The 18,506-nt window shown below is 33.6% G+C and overlaps 1 protein-coding gene across 1 annotated transcript in view; it reads left to right on the plus strand.

Annotated features, from left to right (window-relative positions):
• The first annotated feature begins 2,184 nt into the window (after positions 1-2,184).
• Positions 2,185-18,506, plus strand: part of LOC143244230 (plexin-A2-like) — a 267,253-nt gene continuing 250,931 nt past the window's right edge. Inside the window, exon 1 of the mRNA XM_076488517.1 lies at positions 2,185-2,304. The gene's annotated coding sequence lies outside the window, so the exon portion shown is untranslated. The remainder of the gene's footprint in view (positions 2,305-18,506) is intronic.

Below are 18,506 nucleotides of genomic sequence, written 5' to 3' on the forward strand. Positions count from 1 at the left end.
TAGACTAATCATGTGCATGAAGATCGTAGTAATTTTCCAAGAGATTGTGCTTGGTAAGATTTTTTTCTTTTGTTCTGTTCTTTGTATGAAAGATCTATATTCACATCTCAAAGACCCCTCCGGAACTTGATATTTACTGAATATTAACTATTCTAGACAACTAATCCCTCATGAAGAATTATTTCTATAACTTGCATGTCGACAGAACTCAAGTATGTAAAGTGATGTAGGGCATACGATGAATATCATACGTCAAAAGCATAATCCTAGTGGAGAAGTCGAACAGCTGTCACACTGGTGGCAATGTTGGGAATGACGTGACGTTCGATTTTATTTCATCAGATTACGTATTAATGAGATACACGGTTTAGTTTTATCCAATTAGCAACAAATGCACGTAGTTAATGATATACAACATTTGTAAGAGGGAAGTCACTTGCTTTGTTGAGAAGAACAAAAAAACACCCAATTGCTAATTTCCCAGCTAAAACATTCATTGTTATTGAAATTGTTTTTATCACAATTTTTTATATTAATAAAATATATTTCAAAGATAACTGGTTTTACAAACGTCACATAAATCCATTTTTATCTTGTGCACTAACTTTCAGTTAAGAACAGATTAAGATAACACGTAGCGCCCTTTCAACTGAAATTGTTTACCGTGATCTAAAACTTTGCGATTGTTATTTAGAAAATCTATTATTCTTTTCTTAACGTCATACATGTCATTTTTTATGAATTTATGGTTTTATCTCTTTATTTTATTAAGGATATTAAATGAATGGTCAGATATCGATATCTGACCATCCATTTGATTTTTATGAGTATAATAAATAGCTTAAGAGTTGTTTTTCATCATTGTAAACACGTGCCAATAAACGAATGCTTGCTATTTTTAGATCAAAACCATACTGGGCTATCTGCTGTGTCCACAGCGATGAATCGAATCTCGATTTTTCGTGTTATAGATCCGTAAACTTACAGCTAACCCACCAAATGATATAAATCAATGTATTTCAAAAACTTTTTCATTTATTTAAATTACTGTTTTATCAACTTTTTGCGTAGGACATGCACAGAACATAAGCCGTTTATGGTTATAATTTGTAGTGCAGTACTTAAGAATGTTGAAAGCTGTTATAAAGTATTGGAAAATATGAATTGTATTGGTATGAATTTTTAACACTGGTGGTGAAGAAAATTTCAAGCCTGTAGTGGGGATGGAACGCTAGAAAGAGAAACAGTGAGTATTGAAAACTTAAATATGTTTATTTCATACAAAATTATAAATATCAATCCCAGAACAACTCAGAGAAGTGGTTTATACTTTTTTACTTGTTAAATATTACACGTTTTACGTTGCTTATGCTTGCTAAACTAACGAGCTTCATATTTATGCATAAACTTCTTGGTTTAAACTGAATATCATTAACAAATAAAATAAATCAGTAATTCCTCACATTTTCCCTAATTTTCACCATATTCGTCAAAATGTTCGCTTAAATTTTTTTTAAGTTGCATAAAAATAATGAACCTAATTTATTAAAAACAATACATTTAGAAATACTTATTACTGAACATAATTAAATAATTTAAATAAGTTTATTTGACATGACAACATACGATATTAGTAAATAATAGGACAGAAAAACCTGAAAATAATTTTATTTACAAACATCTATTACTTTTGCTTACCATTACTTTTTTTTTAATACAAGTTTTGTAAGACATTTTATTTTATTTAACTGGACGTTATAGCTTATAGTTAACACTAAAAATTCTCGGTAAAAAATAACATCAAAGGGCAAAGTGTGCGTTATCACAAGACACCTTTTTACTGGTTATGGTATTTAACTTATAACCAAGATTTCATTTTTTACTTCATTTTTCTGAATAATTACTTTTGATGAATACAGCAGTTTTTTTTTTATTATTTATTTAAAAGTGAATCGCAGTCTACATTGTGGCTACTGACATATGTATTCTATCGCACCAGACGGCGCTAGGGTCGCATCCAACCATCACAAGATGGTTGGTGGTAGTAGTATGTAAAGTGTGCGAAAGAAGTGAGTTATTATTATTTGTTGATTAATTACGTTAAATACTTATTTGTCGCAAAATGCTAGGTTTTAATGGAGCTATTAAAACAGTTGTCACAGAAACGAAGCTTCAATATTGATCTCCAATGAGCAGGTACGCACCAGTTTAGTAAAATTAAAAAGCCTATGTACGTTACTTAGCGACGGCGGCTGTTGAGATAACGGCACGAGTACCTCACGTTTCGAACCGCCGCAGTGTAACGTAAGTTGCAAAGCATGTTTGCATCGTTTACAAGTTTATTAAAATACTGTTAGTGGTAATAATTGTTAAATGAAATTTACGTTCTTTAGGAAGAAATAAAACATATTTTAGTGTTAAGATTGTTTTGTTAAGTCACTGACAGTAATGTTTGTCTTCAACTTCAAAGTTCAGTGAAATGTTTTTCAACATTTTATTTATTTCTAAATCGTTCGAGGTTAGTCTATCCAAATAAAACGTATATTTTGTATTATTGTTACAAGTTCTTTTTACTTTTTCAGTGATGCTTTTTATTTATTCATGGTATATTTGCTTTTTCTTATTTAGACATTGTTACTAAACGCACTTTTTAAATGTATAGTTAAAGGTTAAATACAAATTGTTAAGGTTAGTGTTAGAAAACGCATATTTTGAGCGCATAAAGTTTAAATATAAATTGTTAGGGTTAGTGTTAGAAAAAACCTAAAAGTTGAGAGTGGCGCTAGTACCATTTGTTATGAAGAAATTACTTTTGACTGATTAGGTCTTAGCTTAAGTGCTCCATCTTGCTTTTTGTTGTTGTTGTTGAACTTGCCAAGAATTGTATGTACTATAAATCGTATGATCAAAATCATTTAAAATGTCGAAAATGCTTTTCTCTCTGGATTAATACGGTTGATCTGTGGTTATGAAAAGGAAATTATTTTGAAAATACAGACTTATGCAAGATATTAAGCAAAACTTTCTCATTTTAAGTTTTAACACTGTTGACTTTCAGAACGTTTACGTGTTAATATGAATGCAGTTTTAGGAAATTGTTTTCGGAGCTCGATTTATGGAAATAAAAAGGCTATTTTATCTATCTTGTTGCGGGGTGGTTTGGCAGCAAGACTGATGGATAACCAATTTAACATACAAAATAACAGGTGATAGAAGTTTATTCCGCCCACCAGAGTCATCAATCAGACTTCTCTGTATCTGATCACTACTAAATATATTCGAATGGGCAAAATAAAAACGTTTTTACCCATAAATTTGTTTGACAAAACATGAAGTATTTAAGCCACTAGCAGAAACTCTTACTCCGTTAGGTACCAAGTAATCTAAATCATTTAAAAAGTAACTTAATTTAGAAATTCTGCTATTTGTTACACAATCCGATGACACCAGCATTTTGGACTGTAACGTACTCGGGTTATAAACAGAATGAAGATTGTTTTTTTCGTTTTCTAAATGAAACATTCATTTGCTTTATGTGACATAATAAGAGACATTTCAACTAATTCAGTTGTAGGCTGCTGACTATGTATTCTATTGTTAGAGCTTATCAGACCAGCTGAAATAGGACACCTTGTCTCTATGAACCACTAATTACTTTACATCACATAACTTTATAATGTACACTTATACTAAATTAGCTATAAACTTAATTTTCCATAAATTAGAAGGATCTTATTGAATAAAGATTTTATATATAGAACTTGGAGACTTCAACATATTCATTATGTTTATTTGCATAATTGAAGAAGTTTCTTATATAAATAGAATAATGTAAGCTGGAAGGATCGTTAATTATTCAATAAGAGAGCCTGAAATAAATATGAGATATAATTATTTGCCTTTCTTGTTTGTCCACTCTCTTTTGCTTAAATTGTTGTAGTTTATGCTGGTGAACCTTTAAACTTACTCTTTCTTGTATTGATAGACTAATGTTTTTCCTTTTTCTCTCAATTTTTGGCGTAGTCTCATGGAGTTTAGCAGTTGGTTGATCAAATGTTCAGAAGCAAATTAATCATGTAAGACATCTGTGGTTGATCAGTGTTCAGAAGTAAGGTAAATATAAAAGACATCCGTGGTTGATCAGATGTTCAGAAGTAAGGTAAATATGAAAGACATCCGTGGTTGATCAGATGTTTAGAAGTTTGGTAAATATGGAAGACGCCTGTGGTTGATCAGATGTTTAGAAGTTTGGTAAATATGGAAAACGCCTGTGGTTGATCAGATGTTTAAAAGTATGGTAAATATGGAAGACGCCTGTGGTTTATCAGATGTTTAGAAGTTTGGTAAATATGGAAGACGCCTGTTGTTGATCAGATGTTTAGAAGTATGGTAAATATGGAAGACTCCTGTGGTTGATCAGATGTTTAGAAATGTGGAAGACGCTTGTGGTTGATCAGATGTTTAGAAGTATGGTAAATATGGAAGACGCCTGTGGTTGATCAGATGTTTAAAAGTATGGTAAATAATAATGAAGGAAATATCTATTCATTTGTCTGTCACTAAACACTAGTGTAAACTTGATGAGATAAGTTCATTACCCATCTGATCAGATCAGTTCTATGTCGATTTCTGTTCATTTTTCTAGCACCAGAAGGAAGACTTTAGTTAGAAGGGGAGTAAAATGAATAAATAACTCTTGTATTCTACAGTAGAAATCTGAGCATCAAGAATGTTGGAGTCTTGTAACGAGTGTCTAAAGAAGAAAAAGTCCTGCAACAATGAAAAAACAGTTCACAATAGGTTACTAGATGAGAATATTTTATGCATGTATGTAGGTAAGTGTGTGTGTGTATATATTCATCCTAATTCAAATATCAAGAAAAGATATTTAGTTTTAGTTTTCGAAAGCTCTTCAGGTTATTGAGTATTTTTTTCTCTTGTGGTTTATCCAATGTTCAATTGTAGGAGATTCCTTAGTATGTGTGTGTATGTGGTGTGGTAAAGTGTGGTTACATATCATTAGAATGATCTCTGTTTAAAATATTATTTTAACAAATTGTCCGCCTTGTGATTACTTTCTTCTGACTTGTGAATAATGGTTACTTTTGTAACAAATCTAAGAATTTAAGTTGCCTCAATGATAGATAAGTAAGTTTTCCATGGGATTAGCACAACATAAACAATTTATAACAGTTATTCTGAAATACCTGTACCTTCATTTGTCAGAATTGCTATGAAAGATTCATAAACACATTTTTATTTAGTAATTACCAGTTTTTTACAGAGCTGTCACTTCTGAAAAGTATATCCTTTTTTACTCCATAAAACCAACTTTAGAAATTGTTGAACAGGTAAAGAAGACTTTAGTCATGCAGTACTCTGGTACATGACTAGGTCATGCTCAAACAATATATATATATATATATATATATATTCACTTATTTATAGTGTGTGAAATGTTTTTTTACAAACAGCCATTGTACCACATAGTGATGAAGACAGATATTTTTGAAACGTTTGTGCTCAATAAAATCAAGTTTATGGAGAGAGAGAGTAAGCTGAAATATTAACAAATATAAATAAAATTAGAAAGGAGTATTTGGATATAAGACTAGAAATTAGAACTTATTTGGTTTTCAGGCAAATACTTAAAATTTGTACTCAAGTTTTTCTAAACAATTTATTGAGGTTGTCAAACCATTGGATATTGTGGCATAGCCTAGTTTGGATTTCTGAGGCAAAATTAGTACTATACGTATGTGTGTGGTAACCAGATTGTTGGAATAATTAGAAAAATACCCAGTTGTTAAGAGGTTAATCCATTAGTAAAAATGGTAAAGTTTTTGTCTGGCATACACTAGAGGGCTTAGATGTGTAAAATTGTATTATCCAATGACTGTGTGATTAGGCTTGAGGACAGTCTTAGTTTGTGAGAGAGTGGAGGTGTGTGGTTCTCAGAGTGTTTGAATAGTTAAAACTGCTTTATTAGTAGTAGCTATGAAGTTAATCTTTGGTACAGATTGTAGAGCACTTGATTAATGTTTAAAATATTAGACACCACACATGTTCATAATGTTATCTATATTGTTAATGTGAAAGTCTAGAATAAAAACTCAAGATACTGTGAAGTAGAAAGACTTAGATTTCACTAGATAGAGTTTTTAGTAATAAATGAACTAATGATTTGGCATCAAGGGTATTACAGTGAAATGTTACCGAAATGACTCATGGAGGTACTAAAGTTTATTTATCTTACATTAACCCTTGTCCAGTGGTCAACGTATAATTGTTTCTTTCACAGCAAACTTAAACTTGTTTTGTAGTTATTTTGATCTGTGATGTAGATTTACTTTACCATTAATTAGTACGTATTACATAACTATAGCAACCTCTATAGAATGAAAAAAAAACAAAAACAGTTGAACCTACCACAGTTTATTTGTTGTACAAACATCCTGATAACTGTTAGTATAGGCTGAAAACATAGTGTTGTCATTTATACTGATCTATAAATGTTTATAAGCCAAATCTAGGTCTCCATTCTAAGTATTAGAAAACTAGGTGAAGTACTGTATTACCACTTTAATATTGGGAAAATAAATAATGTTTCTACTCTCTGACAAAATATGCTTACAAACTTCTTAAAATAATAGTTACATAGCACTGCACTGAAATATATCCTTTTATTTCTAACCAGCAAATCTTTTGGAACACTTCAGCCTTTTATTAAAGTTTCAATTGTCTGCTAGATTTTTATCAGATGTTTCTCATTTGTTTTTTGATATGATAATTCCAGTTGTTCAAGCTGTGTTGCAAGTGTAAATGTTAAAAGTATATTGTATACAATCAAACCACAAGTGAAACTTGTATCTCCAAGTAGAGATGTATTTATTTCAAGAAAGAAAGTTACAATAATTTTACTTTGGGTATCCTTGCTTGATAACTAGTTTTGTTAGAAAACTCAACCATGGTATTGCCAGTTTCTTTGTCGTTGTCTGTATAGATTACGCTATTGATGTAACTGTAACATATGAAATTACTGTGATGGAATTTTAACCTTTTAATCAGTAAGATGAGTGAGTAATTTCATTATCAGAACAACCACTTCATTAATATTCACACTGCAGTACATATTACATTTAGAATAAAAGCATAAAATAGAAATATTTCACTTGTGAACAAGCTGGGTAAAAGAATAGAGATTGTCTTAAGTTAATACAAGTATAGTTTATTGTGTAAAAGTATGTTATAATTTGTATAACAGTACATGTTCCATTTAAATGGATGGTGATGACAAAAACTGACACCTGATGAAGGTCACATCAAACAAATGGATAAATTTGATGGAATAGTGTTCGAAGAGATTGTTCAAGATATCAGAAAATTAGTTCATTTAAATAGGTTAAATTATTTTAACCCTTGAGTTAAATAATGTGTAATTTTTTTAAACGTTCTCTTCCTCTGAATAGTTACATAGTAAACCCTAAATACTATTTTATGTGCACAAAAAATAACGTTGAACTAGTTAATATTGCAACTGCAATGGTTCATGACATGTTCTCCATAAAATCTGGTTATGCAAAGAAACCAAAGCAGGAGCAATGTTGTTATTCACTGCACATTGTTAATATTTCCTGCTCTGATTAATATTAAGGAGTATATTTATAGAACAATACTACAAGACCAAACAAATTGATGATAGTTGGATAACATTAGTGTTTTATCCAGTGTCTTAATAAAACAGTCATATATTTTTTTTAAAAACTAAAAGAAGGCATTTCAATACCAAAGTACTTGTATTTTAAATTTTGAAAAATTCGTTTTATATGTATAATAATTTAAGAACGTGTATAGGATGCACTTTCTTGTTATGTATTCCTTCCTGTTTGAGTGTTGTACTGAATTCATTAGCACATGGTCCCAGTGCTGCCATTGACGTTATTTTATTAAAAAAGTAAAAATACTTTTATCTTTATGCAATTATGATTCATTATTTTTGCTGCACCATTCTGTTTCTAATAAAACATAAAAATTAACTTACGTCATAGTTGCTGTAATTACTTCTTTCTTCTGCCTGGTGGCCCGGCATGGCCATGGTGGTTAGGGCGCTCGGCTCGCAATCTGCGTTTCGCGAGTTCATATCCCCATCACACCAAATATGCTCGCCATTTCAGCCGTGGGGGCGTTATAATGTATCAGTCAGTTCCACTATCCATTGGTAAAAGAGTAGCTCAAGAGTTGGCAGTGGGTGGCGATGACTAACTGCCTTCCCTCTCGTCTTACAGTAATAAATTAGGGATGGCTAGCGCAGATAGTCCTCGTGTAGCTTTACGCGTAATTCAAAATCAAACAAACAAACCTTTGAGCCGTGGTGGCGTTATAATCTGCGAATAATCCCACTATTCGTTGGTAAAAGAGTAGCCCAGGAGTCGGCGGTGGGTGGCGATGACTAGCTGCCTTCCTTCTAGTCTTACACTACTAAATTAGGGACGGCTAGCGCAGATAGCTCTCGTGTAGCTTTACGCGCGATTCAAAATGAACCACACCAATCTTCCGCCTGGATATTATAATAAAAATCAGATGTAATGCGTTGTGAAAATAAATTTATATCATAGTTGCTTTCACCACTTATTTTGTCTCGTTATTGTTGATAAAGTTAAAAATAGCATTCCAGTTCCTTGTCAGGAAAGTCGTATACTTGTTTACTACATTTATATTTGTAGGTTTTAAACGATATTTCTCGATCTAGATATTTGAAGATTTCCTTATGCTAACTTTATTTTTAACACAATAGTACATTAAGACTTGAGTTTCTTATTAAATTTGTGTAGCAAACTTTTGCAAGTTAGAGATGGTAAGTTACCTTAACACTGTCCTAGATGGAAACAGTAAAACTTTTTCCTTCAAATATGCCTTACGTCGTTAAATCGTGAATAAACGCCACTCAAATGGGAAAACTAGAAACGTAATATGCAATGCTACTACAAAACTAATTTGTTCGTTCAGAGTAGCTGCAAATCCAAGGTCAGAATCTTCTACGTAGAAGAGAATCTTTAATGGAAGACTTCTAACGTACGAGGAATTGGCTGTATTGTTAATTATGCTTAATTTCAGCTGCTAATTTGTAGTGAATAATTAAAGGACTTGGTTTGTATCAAAGTTTCCTTGCTTTTTTCAAGAATTTAAGACTAAATTTATTTGACTCTGCTTTTAGGTTCTAATGGATTCTAAAGTTTTGTATCAATTTCAAAGTGAAGTTCGTTTAATAATTTAGTACACTTACCTTCTTTAAACGTTCAAGCTAGTCTTGAAAATCTTTCACAGTAAGGTCATCAATTTCATTGAACGAAATTATATAAAAAATTTAAATTGGCTTAAGTTTATTCGCAAAGCTGATTTTGATGAAAACTGTTATTTTTATACATTTTAAAGCAAGTTAGAGATCTTTGTAACATAGTACATGGTAGCCAACATTCAAAGGAAGGTAGAGTTTTGTGTTAATCCCTGAATGTAAAAAAAAAAAAAAGTCACATTTTACACGTGTATATTATCACCATTCTTCCTCGGCTCGACATTTGTGGGTCGCGGGTTCGAATCCCCGTCACACCAAATACGCTCGCACTTTCAGCCGTGGGGGCGTTATAATATTACGGTCAATCCCACTATTCGTTGGTAAACGAGTAGCCCAAAAGTTGCCGGTGGGTGGTGATGACTATCTGCCTTCCCTCTAGTCTTACACTTGTAAATTAGGAACGGGTAGTATAGATAACCCTCGTGCAGCTTTGCGCGAAATTCAAAACAAACAATCACCATTCATGGTGTACTTAAATTCTAAAATACATTAATGAAATAATGTATTATATAAATCCAAAGTTGTGTTCTTTTCTCATTTATTTTTGAGACTCCATAAATTCAAATACTTTGGCGTGTAATTTTTATTTTATTTTTACATTTTACTTGTATAACTACTAGTACTAACATAATAACAAAGAGCGTAAACCTACATGGTGAGTTGGGTTTTCATTACTGTAATAGAACCGCGTACTGCCGTACAGTTTTGATTTCAACCCAACTTGTAAAATTATGTCATTACTGGTTACTCACAGATTTGTAATGTATAATAAATTGATCATTTTTTAGAGAGACAAAATGGCGTTGTATTATTAATAAAAATACATCGTTATAATTTCGTGTTACATATACCCACGCACCTTGCATAATTGAAATTTTTCGTAAATTGGAAAATTATACGAAAACCAACTTAAACGTTGTATCTACATATTTGCACATACATTTATATCAAAAGGTTTTGAATAGTAACTGTTTTTCGATTTAAACATAATATGTAATACTCAACTAATTTGTTGTAAGTTATACAGTTTCTATTTTATGTTATTTCCCCGTAAGGGGAGCTTAGGCTGACTGGAGAGGTGACCTGTTATAACTACTCACACCATTATAAAATAGTGTGTTGTCTGTCAGTCAGTTTAGGAAACTTGAAACAGAACACTTTCGGGGACCCTGTAGAAGCACCTATAGTTTGTAATAAGTGTACATATCTACTATGTTGTTTATTGCATTTAAACATATTTCCAGGAAATAAGTTTCAAAATTTACGTTGGTTTGATAAAGTAAAAATGTGACAAGTTTTATGTTTGTGTGTGTGTTTTTTTTTGTAAGCTGTCTTAAGAGTTAGATAAAAAGAAAACTTCCCCAGTGTTTTTACTTGCTCGATTTAGTTTTGATGTGAAAAAAGGAAATGCTATTTTGTGACGTACATTTATCTTTATATTGTGGAGTCTGGAATCGATAACTTTAATTTAGTTTTCCACACACTAGGGTGCACTTAATTTCTTTTTTTTTCATGTGTTAAGACGAAGGAAAATACAAAAACTGTTACATGGTGTAATCCACAAGAATGCCTACACCATCCTGCTGGGAAGCCTCGATAGTGGAGTTAACAAGTCCAGCCAAAGTTCTACGGAAGTACTCAATATATCTTACACTGTAAGGGTTATAATTAACCAAAGCCTGTAATCTACTTTCGTCTGCTCTCGACATTTTGCGGAAATTTGTCGAAAACATGCGATTTGTCTAAGTTAGTGCGCACCTAGCGGCGAGACTCCAAGATTAATCTGGTTTGGTGTCTCACACACATACATAACCGCCACGCTAAGTCACTGTGTGCCGAGATAAATAAATTATCTTCCGACGTGTGTGTGTGTGTGTGTGCTTAGCTTTGGATAGGCATTAAGAAAATGGGTTTGAAAGCCTAATTCGGCACGGTTGCGTTCTTTAGAGTAATATTGTACTTGCTAGGTAGTCATCAAGTTTCATTTACTGTCGTACAAAGTGCTGTTACAGAGGAGAGTATATCACCGGTAATGTCACGTGCATGGAGGGGAATTCCCTATCTCTTCAGGTGTTCCATTCAGCGTCTACTGGAACTTATTAAGTTAACATACACCCTCGGTAGATGTGAACAAAAATGTTTGTTTTACGATATTTATACCCCCACCTTCATCCTTTATTTGTTGTTAGCACATTGAGATATCTGTGCTCTGCCCACCACGGGCATCGAAACCAAATTTTTAGCTATAAGCTTGCAGACTTACTGCTGAGCCTTATTAGTCTTAATCATAACATTTAAGCTTGTGAGTACTGTATAGCTTGGTACGTTGGCTTTTATATGTAAGATGTTATGGTACATTTACTAAAATGAAATAACAGACTGTACAGGGTGTTCCAAAATTAATACACCAACAAAAGAAAGTTGAATAACATTTGTATTATTTGAGATAACAAATTTCAAAACATCTTCTCAAGACTTTTAAGCTTTATTTATTAACCAAACCTTCAAATTTCTTCCATCATTCGCTATTATCAAGTTAACTCTGAGAATGTTTTCCAACATTACTGTAGAGATGGATAAGACAGTATCACAGATGGGAAGTTTCAGTACCTCCAAATCCTTCCTCCTATTATTACAGAATTTTGTTTGAAAGACACAAAGATGAAGATCCAACGGGGCAAAATTGGGGGAACATTTGACGAGATGTCATTTTTATCAAAGTAGGGCCAGTTTCGAAATCTGCGAGAAAACATTCATAAATAATGATGGTAAATAATATAATAATACATTAATTAATTAACTTCAGTAGTACTTACAAGCCTTTAGTAGTACTTACTTTTTTTATATCAAATAATGAGGTTATTCAATTTTCTCTGTGGTTTATTAATTTTGGCTCACCCTGTACTTGAAACCGCCAGTGTAAACAAGTACTAAGTTAGAATATGTACGCAAAGTGCACTAATTTTAAATAATTGCTGTAATGTAATACATATATTTTTTTCACTTACTAGATAGCATGGCAAGGTGGATAAGGCACTCTACTCATAATCTGAGAGTCGCGGGTTCGAATCCCCATCACACCAAACATGCTTGCCCTTTCGGTCGTGGGAGCGTTATAATTTGACCGTCAATCCAACTATTTGTTAGTAAAAGAGTAGCCCAAGATTTGGCGGTGGGTGATGATGACTAGCTGTCTTCCCTCTAGTCTTACAATGCAAAATTAGGGACGGGTAGCGCATATAGCCCTTGTGTAGCTTTGTGTGAAATTCAAAACAAACAAACAAATACTAGACGCACAACTGAAAGGCGTGATCTAAGAACTATTTCCAAGGGCGACGTTGTGAGATGTAACGTCGTTTATAAATTCATAACAAATTAAACTGTCCACTGATTTATCCCGCTCTTTTGAAATTTTCGTAACAAATTTAATTGTTTTCGGAAAACTACGTTAGAACAATTAGAAGTGAAGCGTTTAAGAATATTTCCGATTTTAATTGTAGGTCCTATCAGAACAGATTAGGCCTGGTCAGCTTTTAATTTATACACCATACAGCTGATATCTGTACATTTGATAACTCTAATGACATAAATAAAATAAAAAGAGGCTACCAGTGTAATCCATGGAGACAAGGGGGCACTTGCCCACCCCTACTTTTCCGACGCCCATGGTATCATATTAAGCCAAAGGTGTCCCGTATGAATGCGTAAAAGATGGCTTGGTTCTTCGTCTTGTGGAAGGTTTTAGAAGTCAAAAAACTAGTACTGAAGTCTTCTTTGGACCTCTGTTCTGTATATGACGTTTGGAGCTCCCCTGACGGCGTTACTTGTTCGTACAAGTTTGTTTACTCTGTTCATATTACCTCACAGGGTGATGTCTGTCTGTTTTCCTGTGGTATTCTACTTCTTAGTTACCTTGAACGCCCCAAGTTTGTCCTAATTACTATCATTGTTCTAATACGTGTACTGGTTCTTCAAAACTCTTTGTGAAATAATTAGAAGAATTTGTAGTTATGCGTTAAAGATTTGAGCAAGGACTGCTGACTTTGTTAATACGATTTACAGGTCTTTATTCAGTCCCAAGGAAGCTTGATCCTGACAGTCGTTTACTTCTGTGAGTTGTGATAGTTGTCTAGGAAACCGTGGTAGTGTTCTTTCACACGCATGTCTATTTACACGATATTCAACGCGAGCTTAAAGTATTTTATCATCAGACAGTAGGACATTTTTATATATCAGCATTTAAGATATTACTTACAAACGACATAAATGTGTACTTAACACTTCTAATTACTAAGCTCTGTAGTACCTAATAATAGGGATCGTGATGAAATAAAATGGCGGTCATACAAATCTGCCATTTAAAACCACCTTTAAAATGTTTGAATGTTAGCAATGGCATTCGTAGCATTCGCTCAGCAAAAATAAAGTTTATTGTAGTTATAAAGCCGCCTAGATCATTATATATGTGTTTATGAAGTGAATCAATGTTTCATTATTTCAACAAATTTGGAAAGTAAGTGATCTTTCCAGGCATGCGTATTAAAAAAAAAAGTTCAAGTTCTTTCATAGAACTCTTCAGTCTGGGGTCCCAATGATTCCTTTCTTGTACTAAAAATGATACTAGTATATATGTGTGGGTGTAACTACAGAAACTAGGTTGCTAAAACGTAGGGATAAAAATTTTCAGTAATTTAGTTTTTGTACGTTTGACATTTTTTGTTTCAGTACTTACAATATCACTATCGCTAGCTATGTTACGATCTCTCCTTGTCTTTACAAAATTTGAAATGTGTTTATCATAGCAGGGTTATCACTAAATAAACACTTACATGAACAGTTTTACTTTGTTGCTGTAGTCCTTTAATGTTATCTACAGGGCCTTTTCTACCGTTTTTCTCTTATGATAAATTAATCATGTCTAAAAGCGTTTCCTGAACCGAAAGGTGGAACCACTACACACACACACACATATATACATATAAACAAACAATAATTAAAAATCTCACTGCAGAAGGTGCGGACCGAAACAAGTAATCACATTTCTTGTAGTTGATTTAAGAAAGGAAACGCTTCTGTTTTCTTATTTCTACTATGTTTTGTTTCTGATCAACTGTTGTGAAGGAGCCTTCGTGTATGTAGAACAACTCACTAATCTCCGTCAACATAAAGTTTGTTTTTTTGAATTTTGCGCAAAGCTACACGAGGGCTATCTGCGTTAGCCGTCCCTAATTTAGCAGTGTAAGACTAGTGGGAAGACAGCTAGTCATCACCACCCACCGCCAACTCTTGGGCTTCTCTTTTACCAACAAATAGTGGGATTGACCGTAACGTTATAACGCCCCCACGGCTGAAAGGACGAGCATGTTTAATGTGACGTGGATTCAAACACGCGACCCTCAGATAACGAGTCAAACGCCTTAACCCACCTGGCCATGCCGGGCCTATCAATATTAAGCGTGACATTCTAGTTCTTGCGAACAACTATATCAGCTGCAAAATCTAATTCTCGAGGGATTCTGGAGAAACATACATTTTAGAAGTGAAGTTAAGAGAGAGAAATATCATTACAACCTTTGTTCATTGAGGATTTATTAAAAAGTTTTGAAAGCTACATTACTGTTTTGGTATACATTATGATCGAATAACTGAGTCCGTTTTCACAAAAACTTATAGCGGGCCGAGAGGCCGTGGGTTTCCGGTAACAATGATGATAAAATCGGATTTGGGTTCACCCTGTGACGGAGCTCTGTATTTTGAAACTGATTAGCTGAGTGTCCGTCCGTGTGGTACCGTGAAACATCACAGTCCCCTCCCACTTTTAGCTATGGTATCTTAGCGTTGATGGTAGTGTGCTGCTGGCTGGCTGTCTTTCCTGTGGTCAATAGTTTAAAATGAGGACCGGTGCCACAGGTAGGAAATACAAATACAGGTCGTTAAAATCTCACTATTCGATCAGATAGGACTAACTCAGAGTTAGTGGTGGGTGGTGTTGACTGGCTGCTTTACTTTATAGGCTGTTCGTTCAAAATTATGATCGGCTATACTCAAATAGCTCTTGTGTAACTTTGCGTGAAAATGATAAACTAATAAACATTTATCATGACTGGAAGTTCCAATCAGACCAAAACGGCCTATTTAGAGTGGATATCACGTTTGCGACCGGAAGTCAGTTAAATGTTTGGTTAACTTGCAGTAGCTGTTATTACCGTTATCTCAACGAGATATCAGTGACCACGCCCTCATACGTTACTATGGTAATTAGCAACCTTCGATTAATACACTGTACTGAGATTGAATTACCACTTGGTGATAAAAAAAAAGTCTTAGTTCAGCGTAATTTTTATGTTCACGTTTCAATAAGGACTTCAAACATTATGTACAAGTACACTGGTGTTTTTACATGCAAATATACCTGAAAGAAACTAGCCTGTTAGTTAATTTATACCCGAAGGCTTCTTTCTAACCGTTTGTCTGCCTTATCAATGAAATGCATATGCTCACAAAATACTCATAGTATTAAGGCTGTGACCTACATGTGCAATGCTAATTATTGTAGACTGGGAAATGTATATGTGCGTGGTCAAGGTATTTTCGTTAACCTCTCCAGGTTTGTTTTTTAACAGCTCCCACTCTTGATACCAGTTTATTTTATATTCTCAGTCTTAATTTCTTATAGAAACAGATCACACAGTATATACACTTATTTCTACCAACAAAAGTAATTAACGTATTTATTAACCGTAACATTTCTTTAGGATATTACACAAGCAGATATCATCAGGTCAAAATGTTTAACACTGTATAAACATATATTTATCTCAAGGTCAAGAACCTTTAACACTATATATATATATATATGTTACGGTTAACAACAACAAAGAAAAACACACAGTAAGATAAGATGATTGGTCTGGCAACAATGAAAGACACACAGTAACATAAGTTACCTGGTCTGACCACAGTAGAAGATACACGGTAAGATAAGTTAGTTAGTCTGAAAATAATAAAGGTCACACGGTAAGATAAGTCAGTTGGACTAACAACAATAAAGAAGGGCAAATAGTAAGAAAACTTAGTTGGACTAACAAGAATAAAAAAGGACAAACAGAAAGATAAGTTAGTTCTTGTGACAATAAACAAGAACCCACAGTAAGATAAGTTAGGTGGTCTGAGAACAATGAAAGACATGCAGTAAGATAAGTTAGCTGGGCTAACAACAATGAAGGACACCCAATATGTTGGTTGATCTGACAACAATGAAGGACACACAGTAAGATAAGTTAGGATTCGAATCCGAGGGTTGCGGATTCGAATCTCCATCACACCAAACATGCTTGCCCTTTCGGTCGTGGGAGCGTTATAATTTGACCGTCAATCCCACTATTCGTTGGTAAAAGAGTAGCCCAAGAGTTGGCGGTGGGTGGTGATGACTAGCTGCCTTTCCTCTAGTCTTACACTGCTAAATTAAGGATGGCTACGCAGATAGCCCTTGAGTAGCTTTGCGCGAAATTCAAAACACAAACAAACAAACCATCTGCTAAGCTTTTTCTCCTCAAGTTTCTCGTAAATCGTGTCAGTGGTAAATTATCCATCACGTGATAAAATTGTCTCTATTCAATGTTGTTAGTCCAATTAACTTATCTTAGTATGTGTTCTTTATTGTTGGTCCAATTAACTTATCTTACTGTGTGTCTTTCATTCTTGTTAGACCAACTAACGTTTATTACTGTGTTTTTCATTTTGTCAGACCAACTGACTTGTCTTACTGTGTATCTTTTATTGTTGTCAGACCAACTGACTTGTCTTACTATGTGTCTTTCATTGTTGTCAGACCAACTGACTTACCTTACTGTGTGTTCTTGTTTGTTGTCACACGAACTAACTTATCTTTCTGTTTGTCCTTTTTATTGTTGTTAGTCCAACTAACTTATCTTACTGTGTGTTTTTCATTATTGTCAGACCAACTAAGTTATTTTACGTTGTGTTCATTGTTGTCAGATCAACTAATTTATCTTACAGTGCCCTTAATTTTTGTTAGACCAACTAACTTATCTTACTGTGTGTCCTTCGTTAGTCCATTTTTGAAAACTGTAGTTATTACAGCCTGTGGTTGATTAATTATTTTTACCCAGAATGTAGACTCGTAACTGAAGGTTAGAAGGGTGTCTCCAGAGCTGATACATTGATATTGATAGTATGTTACTGAACTAAGTCTCTATCGAACTTCCAATTTTTTCACTAAGTTAAGATTAATTGGTAAAAGTTAGTATTTGTTTAATGAAATAATTAAACCCACAAAGATGAATGTAGAATTAGATTTGGAACTTTATAAATTCATTTAAATAAGTTGATAGCACATTGCTCGTGTAACTTAGTTGCTTAGCTATTGTGTAGCAGGAAGTTATGCCCGTTGTTATCAGTTCAAAATAGGAACTTTCTAGAAGCTTCGCAGCGAAGTAGTTTAAAGGGTTTCGTGTGCTGATTAATAAATAGACGAACAAAAGAAAGTTTTCCAGATCTGACGGATGGATTAATTAGAAAGCTAATAGAATATGTAAATTTTGTATTAATTCTAGATCGTGGATAAACCTCTCTGTGTTTGTGTGTGTATATGTATTTATGTATGTATATTTCTCTAATACGGTACAAAGGCCATTTATTCCTGAAATAACGATCGAGAGAGAAAGTTGATCGGAATATTTTAATTAAGCTATTTCGTACGAACACGCGCTTACAAATAGGCAGGAAAAGCATCTTATTATTAAAGTTGACCTCTCCATACTACATGTCTGATGCTACATCTTGGCTCTGTAATTCGTGTAGGTATTAGTGTATTTAGCTGGTTTACACACAGCCTATCGAACACAGCTCGTATTAACTATATCCCCTTCTTTTAGAGTGCGTGTTTTAAATAAGTTTCAAGCCCTCCTGTTAATCTGATGTAGAAACATATAAGCCGATGAAAGTTCTGTGACATTTTCGCGTATTTGCATTAGGAAATAGACATAATCAAAACAAGCACTTGTTCGTAATTCGAGTCGTGTATTTTGTAATGACTGCATGTTTATAATTAAATGGAAATTGCTCTACTGCAACATTTTTTTACTTTCGATACTCGTCGCTTTTTGATTTTTTTTAGGGAGGCTCTTTGTGG

The sequence above is a fragment of the Tachypleus tridentatus genome, chromosome 2 (assembly GCF_004210375.1).
Source record: "Tachypleus tridentatus isolate NWPU-2018 chromosome 2, ASM421037v1, whole genome shotgun sequence".
Classification (NCBI taxonomy): Eukaryota; Metazoa; Arthropoda; class Merostomata; order Xiphosura; family Limulidae; genus Tachypleus; species Tachypleus tridentatus.